An 18,253-nucleotide genomic window follows, 5' to 3' on the forward strand; every position below is an offset into this window, starting at 1 on the left:
CATATTTGGTATACATACATACTGAATGGCATTGTCTTGCACATATTTAAATCTTATAAGATGGTATTACACTGTGTGTATCTTATTTCAACCAGTGTTTTCCACACAATACTAAATTTTTTATATTTACCCATATTGATAGATATATTGCCGGTTCATATTAACTGCTGCGTGTTATTTCCTGGTATAAATATAACACAGTTTTTTTCCTGTTGATGAATTCTTTGGTTTTCAAATTTTGCTATTACAAACAATACTGCAATGAATATTCTCCATCACACCTCACTGTGCATAGCATGAGAATTTCTCTAGAGTATATTTCTAGATGTGAAACTGCTCAGTCTTCGGGTATGAGCACTTTCAGATTTACTAGATACTGCTAATTGCTCTCCGAAATGTTTGTGCAAATTGATACTTCCACCAGCAGTGTACAAAAGTTCCCACTTTCTTCCTACAATCTCACTCAAACTTGGTATTATCAGACTTTTTAATTTGTGAAGTGATTTCTCCTTGGCATCTTAATTTTCACTTCTGTGACTGCTAGTGAGGTGTGTTGGCTCCTTGCGTGGTTGTTTCTATTGCGTGTGAGAGCATAGTGGTTAAGACCATGGGAACTGAAGCCAGACTCCTAGGCTCAAGCTCAGCTCCATCACTTAACTATCAGTGATGTTAGGCACACTATTCAGCCCTTTCTGTGCTCGTTTCTTCATCTGTAAAGTGGGGGTGGTAAACACCTGTCTCATAGGGGCATAGTAAGGATTAAATGAGTTAATATATCTCGAGTGCTTAGGACAGTGTCCAGCCATCACCATCATCATCATCATCATCGTTATTGGCTTGCCGGGGTTCTTTCTATATTCTGGATACTATTTTCTTTGTCAGATTTTGCATTTTAAATATCTTTTCCCAAATGTCTGCAATTCGTCTTTTTACTTTGTTTTTGGTATCTTTTGTTTTTGCAGAAAGTTTTTTGTTAATATGATGTAATAAAATTTTGTCCTTAGTTTTTCTTTTACAGTTCAAGGTTTTGGTGTAAAGCCTAAGAAATCTTTCTATACACAAGGTCATAAAGACCTGTATTTTCTTATAAAAGTTTAAAGTATTTTTTTTTTTTTACTTGTAGGGTTTTAACCCACCTGTGATGTAAGAGAGGGATCCAACTTTGTGTTTTTCCACACACATAATCAATTTTCCAAGCACCATTTATTGAACAGTCTTTGTTTTCCCATTTATTCATAATTCTACATTTATTACATATTGTGTCCACATATGTGTGAGTGTGTTTCTGGGCTTCCTATCCTGTTCCATTGATTCATTCTCCAATTCTTGCACCATCCCACTATGTCCAAATTTCTAAGACTTTTATTTTAAAATAAGCCTTCATATCTCATAGAACAAGTCCCACCTCTTCTTTTTTTTTTTTTTAACATCTTTATGGAGTATAATTGCTTTACAATGGTGTGTTAGTTTCTGCTGTATAACAAAGTGAATCAGCTATACGTATACATATATCCCCATATCTCCTCCCTCTTGTGTCTCCCTCCCACCCTCCCTAACCCACCTCTCTAGGTGGTTACAAAGCACCGAGCTGATCTCCCTGTGCTATGTGGCTGATTCCCACTAGCTATCTATTTTACATTTGGTAGTGTGTATATGTCCACACCACTCTCTCACTTCCACCTCTTCTTTTTTGAAATGGAATCTCAGTTCTTGGCCCCTTGCTCCTCCACAGAGTCTCCCGGAGCCTGAAGGACAGTGTAGACTGTGTCTAACATCTGAGAAATCTGGCTGGTAGCTGCTCTGACGGCAGAGCAAAGGCAGGCGTTAGGGGGATCCCACATCCCCAGAATTTATCTGAGTGAAGTGTGGAGGTATTTCCCCTGAGCCAGGTGTGGGCCATAGGAAAGACTTGTCTTTGTGGGATCATCTTAGACCCATGTAAGAGGGCCAGCTTCTATAAAGAACTAGAGCTGATGGTAAGCTAAGTAACCCGGTGGAAAAGATGCACTCTCCCATATGAATGAAATTGGAGATGAGAGATTCCCAGAAACAGAAGGTGTCCAAGAACGCCCACAGAAGACCTCCATGATAGAAGAAGTCAGCTTTAAACCTCCGCCCAGTCCAGCATGGTCTGATAACCAGCTCGTAACAGGGCTGGGCCAGTAGGACCTTTCCTTTTGCTCCCCTCTCTTTCCCTGCTTCAATTCTAGAGGAGCCAGAGACCACCTAATGAGTGCAAGGGGAGGAGGAGAAAATCTAGTCGAGGAAACAGATGGCACACATACCGTGCTGTCTATTCCCATTGCAAGCTTTCCACCTGTTGCAGACTCAGGCTGGGGATGAAGATAAGCTTCAACTTTGTGATGCTGGAAGTTTTGACTGTTACCTGGGACTATATATCTTAATTCATAAACTGAGACCATTTCTCATGATCAAAGGACTTTTTAGTTGGAGTGGCCAAAAAAGTGAATGAGTTTTCGTTTATTCAGTGGCAAGAAAGAATTGGTCCACAATTCAGCTTACAAGGACAAGAGCAGGAGGCAACTAGTGATACTGCACAACTGTATTCCATGGATCCTACTCATTTGAAGTACTTATTATCTTTATTACGTTGCTGAATTAAATTTGCTAACATTTTACTTAGGAATCTTGCATCTACATTCTTAAGTGTGGTTAATAGATAATTATCTTGTCTTGTCCTTGTCAGCTTTGGTATCGAAGTTATACTAACTTCATAAAAAGATATGGGGAGCTGTCCCCCTTTTCTATCATCTGAAACAGGTATAATATAAGGATTGTATGTTTGTTGATGACTTTGTAAAACTTGTCTCCAAAACCATCTGGGCCTGACTTTGGGGTGACTTTGGGGTACAGGAGACTGGGTAATATAACCTATAATTCCACTTAGGTACAATAAGGTCTCAATCGCTGGGAAGCAAACAAAGGTGGGGGGCCATTCTCCCTCTGCATTGTGGAACCCTCACCCTCCTCTTAGGCCCCCTCAGGTAGCATGGATAGCCCAGGGCTCATGATGGAGGGAGAATGCCAGTGCCAATTTGGATATCAGGTTTTAGTAAAGCTGGATTTTTTTTTCTTTTTAGATAAAAATTAAATAGAAATTGAAGAAAAAGGAAAAATATTGCCTCCCATACACCAGTGGAACCTCTTATGCACCCCATCTTTGGAGACCACCGCACTAGAGAGTGGACTGAACATGACCAGCAGCTAAAGCAGTCCGCGCAGAGCCTCTGCGGGGAAAGGGAGAGGCAGGAAGAGGGGCTGGCGGTGGCAGCAGCCACGTGCAGGTTTTACCTGTGAGTCTGATCACAAGAGTCCCTGAGCGCACTTGCTAACAAAAGAGGCTCCCAGACTTTAGCCCAGACTTACCAAATCAGAATCTCAGAGTGGGACGGGGGTGGGTGCCTGGAACCTGTATTTTCATTTTAATAACCACTCCAGAAGTCTTGTAAATGGGCAAGTTTGGGAAACACACAAAAGGAGAATAAGCATGGGCTTTGGAGTTAGGCCAGAGCTCCATAATCACTCACCCTTTAGTAGTTGTGGGCTTAGAGTGTGCCATTTAATCTCCCTGTGCCTCCATGCCCTTATTAAGAAAAGGGGGTTAGTCGTACCTCCCTGGTAGGGTAGCCATAAGGATCAAATGAGAGGATTCATGTAAAACACTCTGTACAATGTCCAGCACTTGGTAAATGGTCATCTTTTTTATGGACAGGCTTCTGGTGGAAGATGTGAGGCTTAAATTTCCAACCTGCAAAACATTCCTCCGTGAGGCTGAGATGAAGGGACAGCGCCTCAGTTCTTGCCCGTTCAGCACTCAGTCCCACTTTCCTGGAGGCAGCAACTGTTTTTCTTAGAGAGTCACCACCACCTTCCAGTGCCGTTCAGGTTGATGGATCTGACCCTGCCCTTCACCTCCAGGGCTGAGTGTGATCAAGGCCTGGCCAATCAGCATACTCCTTTCCCCCTGGCCGCCATGACTGGTTCTGAATAAGGAGTATGACCCAAGTTGGTCCAATGAAATTCCACCTTGGGACTTTTCACTAGAGCTGTGAGCCTGGAGCTGAGCTGCCAGCTGCCCTCTTGCCAGAGGAAGAGAGGGCCCACCTGAGAACGCAGCAACAGAGGAGAGAAAGGCTGAGATATGGGGAACATGGGACCAGAGCTCAAAGGAACTTTGAGCCCTGGAATCGAGACGTGCTGAAGCAATTCCATCCTGGGAATTTTCAGTTATGTGAGCCAACCACTTTTTTTTACTTAAGACAGTTTGAGTTAAATTTTCTGTTACTTGCATTCAAAAGGGTTCTGACAATGAGTTTTAAGGCACTTCTATTTTAGTCTTCAACTTACTGTATAATCATGTAAGCCCCTTTCTTGTCTGATACATTTCCTAACTTTATTAGGAAGAAGCAATCCCATGGCCTTAGCATTTAGACTTGATGGATAATGGAAATTGCTAAGGCATGATCACTCCCTGGGGATTAGACAACTCAAATCCTTTCCATCTAAATAGATTCTTTCCTCTCAGGGTGAGAAGGAGCTGATATTTAGATAGGTCTCTGTTTTTGTTCTCCAAACTCTGAGAAAGGTTGCTGTTAAAGGGCAACACAACAATTAAAAGCTGTTGGATACGAGAGTGACACGCTTGGTTGGTATGCAATACTGTGCAGCTGAGATGATTATTCTCAATTAATGGGCAAACATTACACAATTGTCTCTTTCAAGTCCAGAGTGCTAATATATAATACACAATCAGAGGGCATTGTACATCGGAATATAACTCATTAGTCAGGGCCAATTCTTTACCCCTTAGAAATAAAATAGTCTGTTGTTTATGAAAGCCACAATTTGGAGTCTTGTAAATTTGCAGCTATAGACCAGGTGAAGGACTTCTATTTGGAAAGAATCCAAATGGAATTGGAAACCGAAATTCCTATTGGGAACTCATTATTAAGGCAAAATCAGTGTTAGTAGAATGGGGGTGGAGGGAGGTGGGCTTTGATCTCCTGTGCCTCCCACCAGGAACCCCACTCAAGGACTCTTGGCCAGTCTGGCTGAGGCAGCATCTGCCCTGCTGAGGGACATCCCAGAATGGACATGTCCCTCTGTGACTGCCCAGGGAATGCCAAATAGATTGGGTCATTTTATTCAAACCTGGGGGACTTGGCTGCCCAGGCTCATGCTCTGTGGATGAACTCACTTTTGCTTTAGTCCACATGGCTGCCGAAGTCTGCAGCTCAGAGAGCAAGGGAAAGAGGTGAGGAGAAGGCAGGGCGGGAGATCAGAGAAATCTGTGGAAGAGGATTGAATTACTGTCGGATCACAGGGTGTGGGAGACTCTGGGACAGATTGATGGGAGAGCCTACCCGGCTGGCAGGGACCTGAGAACTGTCACAGATGGCTGCGCTGAGCCAGCTGCCTTGCTTGTGCATGCAGAGCACAAGCTAAATGGGAGCAGGACATCTTAACAGTTACCAAAACACCCAGCAGTATATCAGCCCACCTAACTGGAAAACAAAGCAGGACTTTGGACTCCAAATCCCCCAGGCCAAAGCCATATCTACAATGTTACCCACTGTCTTGCTTCACAGGGCATGTCTCTTATCAGTCTTTCAACAAACACCTATTAGAAGCTTCTAAATGTCAGTGCTGGCTGTGCTAGGTGCTGGGGATGTGAAGGAAATATGCACAGTACTCCCCTCTAAGGGTCTCACCACCTAGTAAACGATTATGAAAAAGGGAAAAAATGCAGTAGGAGCTGGGGTAAAGGAGAGCACAAGTACCGCAGGCACCCAGGAAACAGGCACCAGCTTATGTTAAGTTGTTATGTAAAGCTAAAGAATTTGTATCTTCAAACACGCATGAACCACTCTTCAAATTCCACCCAACAGTTGTCTCTCATCCAATCCAGGCTCATACCTATGACCTCAGCATGGTAAAAATATCCCCCATGGCCCTTAAGGTCTAGTAATAATTTAATGTTTTGTTTTTCTCTGTATGTTCTCTGATGTGTTTTCATATCTCGGATGTCTTTCTTTTTGAGGGTGTTATTTACTCTGGTTGGTAGGATATGATATTAAAAGGTCAAGGCTTTAATTTTGTGGAACATTTAGCTTCATTTGGAAAGAGAATTAAGCCCCCACGATCAGAGGTTTACCCCTCAATCTAAGCCAGAGGCTTAGCAAATGTGAACTGTGTCCTTGCTTACTGGGGCCAGAGCAAGAGACAAAAAGAGGTTCGCTCCATCCAAACCCATCGTCGCTACCAGATATTATGCCATTGACAGGACACGGCCATTAGGTGGTTTGGCAGCGTTACTGTGCTCATAAATAATGGTAAATATGAGCATGTGTGTGTGTGTGTGTGTGTGTGTGTGTGTGTGGGCCTGTGCATGTGCACATGTAATGTTTTGCAATCTCCTTGAGGGCAGCGATAATGGTAATTATTATGAACGGACAAGCGTAACCCCAGATACTGACAAGGCACACTCCCTCGTATCTCTCATGTCTGTGCTCAGCACCACCTCCTCAGAAAGCCCTTCCCTGATCACCGCTAGAATGTACATTCACTGGGATTTTTGTCTGTTTTGTTCACTGTCCACAAAATTAAAGACCTGAACTTTTAACATGTCATATTCCACTGAGTACCTTAAACAACATAGTCAAGAAGAAAGATGTCCTATATATAGGATGAATAAACAACAAGGTCCTACTGTATAGCACAGGGAACTATATTCAATATCCTGTAACAAACCATAATGGAAAAGAACATGAAAAAGAATATATATATGTATAACTGCATCAATTTGCTGTACAGCAGAAACTACCACAGCATTGTAAATCAACTATACTTCAATAAAATAAGTTTAAAAAAAAAAGAAAAGAAAGATGACCAAGATGTGAAAACAGAGAATCTACACGGAGAAGAACACAAACATTAAATTGTTGCTAGACCTGAACGGCCTGGGGATAGTTTGACCCTGTTGAGGTCATGGATATGAGACTAAAGGGAGAAGAGAAAACCGTTGGACGGACATAATGGAAGACGTGGCATCTGAAGAGTGGTTTATGTGGCTGAGGACAATAATGAACTCTTCAGCTTCACATCACAACTTACATGAAATGGTGCTACCTTCTGGGTGCAGCTCCTAGAACAGTGCCTGCCACATGATAGGCACTCAGTAACTTCTTATTGAATGTCAAGTGCTCTTCAATAAAGTTTTTATTTGTTTCCTGTCATTTAACTTTGTAAAAGGGTAGTATGTTGACATAGTTCAACATTCATTTTAGTATAAAAAGGCAACACAAGGCCTTGTTCTTACCATATTCTCTGCCTGACTGGTTCCCACCCAGCAACCACGTCCTGTAACCATTTTTATTACTTTCCTTCCAGACTTTGTTTATGCAAATCAAATACAACTATATTTTTATTTTATTATGCAAAAGATAACATACTATCTACTCTGATATTAACCTTGCTTTTTTTCATTCAATAATATAAGTTGATGAATGGGTAATGTGGTATATTTATACAATAGAATATTATTCTACCATAAAAAAGAAGGAAATTCTGCCATTTGTGATAACATGGATGGACCTTGAGGGCATCGTGCTAAGTGAAATGAGTCAGACAGGAAAGACAAATACTGCATGATCTCCTTTATATGGGAAATCTAAAAAAAAAAAAATCATACTCATAGAAGCAGAGAAGAGGTTGGTGGTTGCTAGAGGCTGGGGGCGGGGTGGAGAAACTGGGGTGAAGGCAGTCCAAAGGTACAAACTTCTAGTTCTAAGATAAGTAAGTTCTAGAGATAGAACATACAGCATGGTGACTATAGTTAACAATACTGTATTGTACATTGGAAAGTTGCTAAGAAAGTAGATCTTAAAAGTTCCCATCACAAGAAAAAATAATTGTAACTATGTGAGGTGATAGATGTTAACTAAATCTATTGTGGTGATCATTTTGCAATACACACGTACATCAAATCATTATGTTGTACATCTTAAACTAATACAATGTTATGTCAGTTGTTTCTCAATAAAATGGAAGGGAAAGATATAATTTGGAGATTCTTCAAGTTCAATTTGGTGTCTTCAATTTTTTTTTTTTTTTTTTTACAGTTCCAGTCAATTCTACTGTTTAAATGTTCCACAGTTTATTAAACCAGCCCATGTGGATGGACACTTGTGTTGTTTCCAATCTTTTGCTATTAAAAAACAAAAGCACTCTATACTATATAATAGTATAAATTCCCAGAGATAGGATTGCTAGGTCAAATAGTTTATGTCTTGGTAATTTTATATACATATTGCCAAATTGCCTTCCAAAGGGGTTATGTAAATTTAAGTCCTCACCAGCAATGTAAAAAAAAAAGTCTGTCTCCCCACCACCTTGCCAACAGAGTTTAATCAAACTTAAGAGTTTTGCTAATCTAGTAAGTAAAAAATAATACCTCAGTATGGTTTTTATTTGCATTTCTCTTGTGACACAGATCACCTCTTTATTTCTATGAATGGATGGATACTTCATACCTTTCTTATGTTTCTGTTAGGTTAATCGTCTTTGTATACTTGGCTTATGAGAAGCACATTACATATAGGGAGATTAGCCCTTTCTCTGTAATGTGAGTTTCAAAATTTTTTTCCAGTGGTGTGTTGGTCAGTGTTTAGTAATGGTCTCTGGGGAAAATAAATCCTGGTTTATAGCATTTGCCAAGTTCCATGATGTAAATATTCCCACCACAGCCAATTTCAAGCTACCAACATGACATCACTAAATGTGGAGTTGGGGAGAAACGTGCAACACCAGGCCATTATGTAATATCTCCATGATACAGACACAACAGATGTAAATCACTCCAAGAGCATGGATGATAGCAAAATGTAGTTAAACAATTAGAGTGATGAGTCTTTGAGCATATATTACCTTTGTATCATTCTTTATTTAATTATAAGTTTATATAACTTAATTTTAAATAATGGCTGTGGTTGACAAGCAGCTTGCAAAATTTCTAAAATTTAATAATCAGCTCCTGTGAGCCAGTGCAGGCCATCTCCAACACCCCACTGCCTTTTATTCTATTTGTTTTCTGCCTTTTGACTTTTTTTTTCAAATGATGTTTTTCATCATGCAAAGGTTTCATTTTGATGTAGTTTTATTTATCAGTCATATTATTTATGAGTTCAGAATATTAAGTAACAGTTAGGAAGGCCTTCCCCATTCCAAGATTATAAAAGAGTTTTACCACGTTTTCTTCTGACACTTTCATGGTTTCACTTTTACGTTTAAATCTTTAATCCATTTAGAGTATATGCTAGTGTATGGTGGGAGGTGCGGCTCCTACTTGCAGTTTTTCCATCCAGTTATCTCACAACAGGTGTTGAATAGTCCATCTTTTCCCACTGATTTGTAAAGCCATCGTTATATGATGCAGCTTTCTTGATTTTAATGAACATGGTATTTATCATTATTTGAATGACGTTTTAATTATGATTATAGTTTATAAACAGCTTCCCTGTGTCTGCTCATTTGATTCTTTAACCTATAGTGGTAGGTTTGGTAGATTATAATAGCCACCATATTTTCATGCCCAGCATACTTTCCCATCCTCTGTCTCTTGAATCCTTTAGGGAACTCCCCCTTCATGCAATGTGATCCTGGAGAGACAGTCAATTATGGTACACTGGCCAAATACTGTGTTATATATGCGATCTAAGCTGGCCAATCCAAAAATCCCAACACACGGTAATAGGCTAGGGTTTGGACATCTGACCTGAGCAAGGCAATATAATCTTCCCTGGGAATGATATTTAAAAAAGATTTTCTGTTGGAATTGTTAAGCTGGGAGATAAGTTCTTTAGATCTTCTTAACTGACACATAAATTAAAACTATCTGAGAAAAAGCCAAACAAAACCAAGCAGAGCTAAGAAATGGAGAGCCAAAAAGTTTTAAAGGCATCATTTGGGTCTTTGGATCCAGCCTTGCCCAAAAGCCAATGTCCTTGGACAACCAGGAATAAAAGCCTACAAATTCCTTTTTTTATTTTTAACTTATGTTAATGTGTTCAATATGGCTTCTTATAATTTGCAGTCAAAAGAGTTCTAACCCTCTTCAATTGGTATTACTGTTCCCACATTACAGAGGAAGAAACAGAGGCTGGTAGAGGTTAAATTCAATCAGTGTTAATGTGCTTCCCACTCTTTGCTCTTACCTTCTAGGACCCGTCCTTCCAGCACTGGCAGCTCCTCACTTCGTATATTGTATCCCAAAGATTTCCCGGTGATGACTGGGAAGAAAGGCCGTATTAATGTATGGAGGCTGCTTACTATCTTCTAAAACAGGTAAGATTCTAAATTAGATCTGTTCTATTCCTCCTCATCAGCCTTTCTTTTCCTGTGGCAAGGTGAAAATCTCCCTGACCTGACTTCTCAATACGATCAAGGTTTTGGCTTTATCCTTGGTATCTTTGGCTGGAAAGGTGTAAAAGCTCATTATCCAATGATGTCACATTCAAATCAGCCTCAGAGCATCTTTTCATATTGCGAGGAGAGATTTGATTCTCTAAAGTCCCTTTATAATTGGGAATTTCTTTATACTATCTAGAGTAGAATATACCTTAAGAACATTCTGAGTTAGAACCAGGTCCTCTAAAAATTCTCTTTCCTATGGAACAGCTAATACTTAGAGCTTCACAATTAGAAATGTTTTCTTTTAGCTTGAAATACAGACTTCTGTTAAAATGCAAACAGCCCCTGGACAGGTTTACACTCGAGTCTTACTGGCTATGTGCACTTTAATGTGAATTCATTTAGCAGATTGGAACATATTTTCACTGAGGTAGTAGGAGGCAAAGGAGGATAAGTAGGCAGAGAAGAAAAAGGAGAGGAGAGGCAGGGGATACTAATGATAGGAGAAAGAGTGAAGAAATGGAGAGGTGAAGACATTACTAAAGGTTTTCCTCCCAAGTCACTTCTGAGATACAGCTGTGAACCACAGTCAGGGTTAGGACAAGCTGATATGACAGCTACCATTAGGAATGAATTGAATTAGATTCTCTGAGCTCTGAGGGGAGGATCTAATTCAGCACCAGAACCAGCCATATCATTATCTTCACATTTTCTTCTACTTGGTCATTTTTGGCATTGCTCAAGACCCTTCAAGAGCTGGAATTAATATGCATCCAGAAATCAGACCCAACCATTTGTAGCACGTAACTGCAGCTGTCCCACACTGTCAGCAAGTGCCAACTCCCTGAGCAATTTACTACCTGGACAGAAGTTCATTTCATAAGCTTATCTGTTCTCAACTGTCATCCAATAACCTAGTGGATTCCTCATCTATAAAATTTCAACTCTCCAAGCAAGTTCCTATTCCAAGCCTCCTTACAGTGGCTCAGAGTGTCTTTGCTCCACCATTTTTTAGTAACTACACACACCTTCACTTAGGTTACATGCCAAGTGCTCTGATGCTCTTTGGTGAAAGTCCAAGTGAAGGCAAAACTAGGTTAAAGAAAAGACTTCAGCAAAATGGCAGCCTAGGAAGCCCCGAGTTTTCATTCCCCAACAGAAATGTTTTTTTCAAAGGCAGAAACTGTCTGAACTAATCTTACTGGAGCTCTGGAAAACACTCAAAGTTTTATAGCCACCAAACAAATACCCAATCAAGAAAAAGCCATCTTGGGGCTTCCCTGGTGGCACAGTGGTTAAGAATCCGCCTGCCAATGCAGGGGACACGGGTTCAAGCCCTGGTCTGGGAAGATCCCACATGCCGCGAAGCAACTAAGCCCGTGCGCCGCAACTACTGAGCCTGCGCTCTAGAGCCTGCGAGCTACAACTACTGAAGCCCACGGGCCTAGAGCCCGTGCTCTGCAACAAGAGAAGCCACCGCAGTGAGAAGCCCGTGCACCGCAACAAACAGTAGCCCCTGCTCGCCGCAACTAGAGAAAGCCTGCGCGCAGCAACAAAGACCCAACGCAGCCAAAAATAAAATAAATTTTAAAAAAGAAAAGAAAAGAAAAAGCCATCTTCAAAATGGTAGGAAAGTTCTGTGGCATTTTTAGTTACCCTTACTCCACCCTTCCCCAGCATGGCAGTGGTTTTGGTCTTGAAGTGGTAGCAACCTGGTTTCCAGTATCATTCCTCAAACTAGAAGAAGCAGAGCAGAAATTATTTGCAAATTATTGTGTACATTTAAACTGTCTGGTGGATACCTGAAGGACTGACACAAGAGCCTGTCTCTGTTATGTCTAACTCAGAAATCAGGTGGTAAAAGTGGTGGACACTACTCATAAAACTTGCAAATGACTATAGACCCACAGACTCCTGGAGCAAGAAATTATAGGTGGAAACATACAATAGACCTTCTAAGGTGCAGAGGAAAATCTGGGGTAAGACTGGGAATCTAGGACATTTGAAAGCAGCCAAAAATATGGGGGTGATTTAGGAAGCCATATGCACACCCAGGCAAGATGCATGCTCAGAAAATTGCTGAGAAGACCTTAAGATTTTACCTCAGACTGATTGCTAGCCTCAGAACTAGCCTAGCTAAGTATTGGAGGAATGCCCTAGTACAGAGCCAATCTGCAAACACTGGAAGAGTTCCTGGCACTCAAGAAAATTTCTATCAAAACATCTGATTTTGAGCTGAATATGAGCTAAAGGAACAGACTTCAGTGATCATCACATCTGACCAGCAATAGCCTCTGCAAAAATAGTTAGGAAATCACTCAAAACAAACAGACTATTATAGCCTTCAACAACAATAACAACAACAAAACCAGCAAACCCTGGGAAAGGGGAAGAATGTGATTTCCAGAGTCATCATATATTTGGCCATGCCCCTGGCATATGGGATATTAGTTCCCCATCCAAGGATTGAACCTGCACCCTTGCAGTGGAAGCATGGAGTCTTAACCACTGGACCACCAGGGAGTCCCCAGAGTTACCATATTATAATAGTTAAATATCCAATTTTCAGCAAAAGAAGATTGCAAGGCATAGACAGAAACGGGCAAACATTCAAAGGAACAAAATCAATTCACAGAAACCATTCCTGAGGAAGCCCAGACATCAGAATTACTAGATGAAACTTAAATATGCTCAAAGACCTAAAGGAAAACATGGATAAGGAACTAAAGGAAACCAGGGAAAATGATGTATAGATAAAATGAGAATATCAACAGAAATTATAAAAAGGAACCAAACAGAAATTGTGGAGCTGTAAATTACAGTAATTGAAATGAAAATTTCACTGGAGGGATTCAACAGATTTGAGCAAAGAGAAGAAAGAATCAGCAAGCTTGAAAATAAGACAATCAAAATCATAGAGTCTGAGGTGCAGAAACAAAAACAATGAAGAAAAGTGAACTAAGGGATCATGAAGTATACCAACATACACATTATGAGAGTCCCAGAAGAGACAAGAGGGGGGTGGAGATTATTTGAAGAAATAATGGCAAAACATCTCAACTTTGATGAAATAAATAAACCTACAACTGTAAGAAGCCTGATGGACTCCAAATACGATAAACTCAAAAAGACCCAACCAAGACATATAAGCAAACTGTCCAAAGATAAAGAGAGAGTCTTAAAAGCAGCAAGAGAAAAGTGAATCATTATCATGTACTAGGGATTCTCAATAACAATATCAGCCAATTTTTCACAACAAACCCTGGAGGCCAGAAAGACATGGGATAAAATCTTTAAAGTACTGAAAGATAAACCTGTCAACCAAGAATTCTATAGCTGGCAAAACTTTCCTTCAAAAATAAAGGAAAAATTAAGACATTCCTAGATAAACAAAAGCTGAGGAAACTGGTTACTACTAGGCTTGCCCTACCAGAAATGGTAAGGGAGTCTTTCAGGTTAAAATGAAAGGATGTTATTCAGTAAATTGAAGCTGTATGAAGAAATAAAGGTCTCTGATAAAGGGTTTAAAAGAAAAAATGCATAAAGAATAATTATAGAGCTATGTTATTGGGCACTGTTATGGGTGGTATTATGTCCCCCCCCCACCACCAATTAATAGTTGAAGTCCTAATCCTCAGTACCTCAGAATGTGATCTTATTTGGACATAAGGTCATTGCAGATATAATTAGTTAAGATGAGGTCATACTGGAATGGGTGGACCCCTAATCCAATATGACTGGTGTCCTTATAAAAAGGGGAAATTTGAGAGAGGCATATGGGGAGAATGCTATATGAAGATGAAGGCAGAGATCAGGGTGATGTTTCTACAAGCCAAGGAGCAACAAACATTGTCAGGAGACCACCTGAAGCTAAGTAAGAGGCATGGAACAGATTCTCTTTCACAGCCTCAAAAGATAGCAACTTGCTGACATGTTGATCTCGGACTTCTAGCCTCCATACCTGTGAGACAATAAATTTCTCTTATTTAAGTGACCCAATTTGTGATAATTTTTTAGAGTAGCATCAGGAAACTATTATAGGCACATAATAGATAAAGATGTAATTTGTGACATCAATAACATAAAGTGGGAGGGGAAGACAGACCTATATAGAAGTAGAGTTTTTGTATGCAGTTGAAATTAAGCTGGTGTCAATTCAAATTAGGTTGTTATAAATTTAGGATGTTAAATGTGATCATGATTATAGCCACAAAAATATAGCTAGAGAATATACACAAAAGGAAATGAGAAGGGAATCAAAATGTGTGACTACCAAAAAAATGAACATAACACAGAAGAAAGCAATGATGGAGTAAATGAGGAACAAAAAAACTAACAGACATACAAAAACCAAATAGCAAAATGATGGAAATAAGTCCTTCATTATCAGTAACTGCTTTAGATGTAAATGGATTAAACTCTTCAATCAAAAGGCAAAGACTGGCAGAATTGATTTAAAAACATGATCCAACTATATAATGTCTAAAACAGATTCACTTTATATCCAAAAACACAAATGGGCTGAAAGTGAAAAGGTGGAAGAAGATATCCCATGTAAACAATAATCCAAAGAGTGCTAGGGTGGCTATACTTGTTAGACAAAATAGACATTAAGTCAAAGACTGTTACAAGAGACAAATAAGGACTATATAAGATATTATGTATCTATAAAAGGGTCAGTTCATCAGGAAGATATAATAATTACAAGCATAGATGCACCAAACAGCAGGGCCAAAGACTATATGCAGAAAACCTTGACAGAATTGAAAGGAGAAATAGTCCTTCAAAAATAGTGGGACACTACAAACCCTACCTTCAGTAATGAATAGAACAACCAGACATAAGATTAATAAGGAATAGAGGGCTTAAACAACACCATAAACTAAATATATATATACATATATATGCAGAAAACTCTAGCAACAACAGAATACACACTTTTCTCAAGTGCACATGGAACATTCTCCAAGATAGACCATATGTTAGATGACAAAACAATTCTTAATAAATTTAAAAAGACTGAAGTCATGCAGAGTATCTTCCTGTCAAAATAGAATGAAACTGGAAATCAAAATAGAAGGGAAATTAGAAAATTCAAAAATATGTGGAAATTAAACAACATACTCTTAAATATCCAAAGGGTTAAAGAAGAGAAATTAGAAATTAGAAAATACCTTGATAAAAATGAAAATGAAAACACAACATATCAAAATTTGTGGGATGCAGAAAAAGTAGTATTAAAAGGGAAATTTGCAGCCGTAAAAATTTACATTAAAAAAAGGAGAAAGATCTCAAATCAATAACCTAACTTATACCTTAAGAGAACTAGAAAAGACAAACAGGGAAGCTCAACACTAACAGACAGAAGGAAATAATAAAGATTAGAGTGGAGAAAAATAGAGAATAAAAAAAATAGAGAAAATCAAATCAACAAAACTAAAAGTTGATGCTTTGAAAAAAATCAGTAAAATTGACAACTCTTTAGCTAGATTGGATAAGAAAAAAAAGAGAAAACTCAAATTACTAAATAAGGTTGGGGGGAAAGGACATTACTATTGACTTTACAGAGATAAAAAGGATTATAAGAGAATACTATGAATAATTGTATGCCAACACACTGGATAATCTAGATAAAGTGGACAAATTCCTAGAAATATACAACCTACCAAAACTGACTCATGAAGAAAGAGAAAATCTGAATAGATCTATAATTAGTAAGAAGATTGAATCAGTAATCAAAATCTCTCAACAAAGAGGGCTTCCCTGGTGGCACAGTGGTTAAGAATCCACCTGCCAATTCAGGGGACACGGGTTCGAGCCCTGACCTGGGAAGATCCCACATGCCGCGGAGCAACTAATTCCATGTGCCACAACTACTGAGCCTGTGCTCTAAGGCCCATGAGCCACAACTACTGAGCCCATATGCCACAACTACTGAAGCCCATGCGCCTAGAGCCCGTGCTCCACAACAAGAGAAGCCACTGCAGTGAGAAGCCTATGCACCACAACGAAGAGTAGCCCCCGCTCACTGCAACTAGAGAAAGCCCGCGCACAGCAACGAAGACCCAATGAAGACCCAATGAAGACCCAATGCAGCCAAAAATAAAAATGAATAAATAAATAAATTTATTTTTAAAAAAAATCTCTCAATAAAGAAAAGCCCAAGATCAGATGGCTCACTGGTGAATTCTACCAAACACTTAAGAAAAATTAACACAAGTCCTTCTTAAATTCTTCACAAAAATTGAAGAGGAGGGAATACTTCCTAACTCATTCTATGAGGCTATCATTACCCTGATATCAAAGCCAAAAAAAGATACTAAAGAAAACTACAGACGCACATCCCTTAAGAATATTTATGCAAAAATCCTCAACAGGGCTTCCCTGGTGGCGCAGTGGTTGAGAATCTGCCTGCCAATGCAGGGGACACGGGTTCGAGCCCTGGTCTGGGAAGATCCCACATGCCACGGAGCAACTGGGCCCGTGAGCCACAACTACTGAGCCTGCGCGTCTGGAGCCTGTGCTCCGCAACAAGAGAGGCCGCCATAGTGAGAGGCCTGCGCACCGCGATGAAGAGTGGCCCCCGCTTGCCGCAACTAGAGAAAGCCCTCACACAGAAACGAAGACCCAACACAGCCAAAAATAAATATAAAAAAATAAATTAAAAAAAAATCCCCAACAAACTAGCAAACCAAATTCAGCAGCATTTTAAAACGGTTATATACCATGACCTAGTGAGTTTTATTCCCAGAATGCAAGAATAGTTCATCACATGAAAATCAACCAATGTAGAACACGATATCAATTGAATTAATAGAATGAAGGGGAAAAAACACAACTAATGCAAAAAAAAAAAAAGGCATTTGACAAAATTCAACACCCTTTCATGACAAATACAATCAATGAAGTAGGAATAGAAAGAAATTTACTCAACATGATAAAGCCTATATATATAGATAGATAGATAGATAGATAGATAGATAGATATCTCCACAGCTAACATCATACTCAATGCTGAAAGACTGAAAGCTTTTCCTCTAAGATCAGGAACAACACAAGGATGCTCACTTTTGCTACTTCTATTCAAAATAGTGTTGGAAGTTCTAGCCAGAGCAACTAGGTGAAGGAAGGAAGGAAGGAAGGGAGGGAGGGAGGGAGCAAGGAAGGAGGGAGGTAGGGAGGGAAAGAAGGAAGGAAGGAAGGAAGGAAGAAAGAGAGAGAGAGAGAGAAAGAAAGAAATAAAGGAGGGGAGGAAGGAAAAAAAGAAGAAGGGAAGGAATAAAAGAAAAGGGAAGGAAGGAAGGAAGGAAGGGAGGAAAGAAGCGAGGGAAGAAAAAGGTATCCAAATTGGAAAAAGAAAAGTAAAGTTATCTGTGTTTGAAGACAACATGATATTATATGTAGAAAACCTACAGAGTCCACACATCACAAAAAAACTTAGAACTGGTTAAAAATTCAGAAAACTTGCAGGATACAAAATCAACACTCAAAAATACTGTATTTCTATATAATAGCAACAATTAATCTGAAAAGAAAATTTTTTAAATTTCATATACAATAGTATCAAAAAGAATAAAATACTTAGGAATAAACTTAACCAAAGAGTCTAAAGAACTTTGCACTTGCAACAATAAAATGTTGCTGAAAGAAATTAAAAACAGAAATAAATAGAAAGACATCCAATGTTCATGGATCAGAAAACTCAATATTGTTAAGACATCAACACTACCAAAAGCAATCTATAGATTCAATGATGTTCCTATTAAAATTACAATGACTTTTTTTGCATAAATAGAAAATTCATTCTAAAATACATATAGAATCT

General features: G+C 39.3%; 1 long non-coding RNA gene across 2 annotated transcripts in view; it reads right to left on the reverse strand.

The window, feature by feature from the left end:
* Positions 1–18,253, reverse strand: part of LOC137771987 (uncharacterized) — a 52,617-nt gene that overhangs the window by 6,386 nt on the left and 27,978 nt on the right. For both annotated transcript variants that reach the window (XR_011075447.1, XR_011075448.1), the window contains exon 3: positions 10,233–10,307. This is a non-coding gene — a long non-coding RNA (uncharacterized lncRNA). The remainder of the gene's footprint in view (positions 1–10,232; positions 10,308–18,253) is intronic.

Source organism: Eschrichtius robustus, chromosome 11, assembly GCF_028021215.1.
Source record: "Eschrichtius robustus isolate mEscRob2 chromosome 11, mEscRob2.pri, whole genome shotgun sequence".
Classification (NCBI taxonomy): domain Eukaryota; kingdom Metazoa; phylum Chordata; class Mammalia; order Artiodactyla; family Eschrichtiidae; genus Eschrichtius; species Eschrichtius robustus.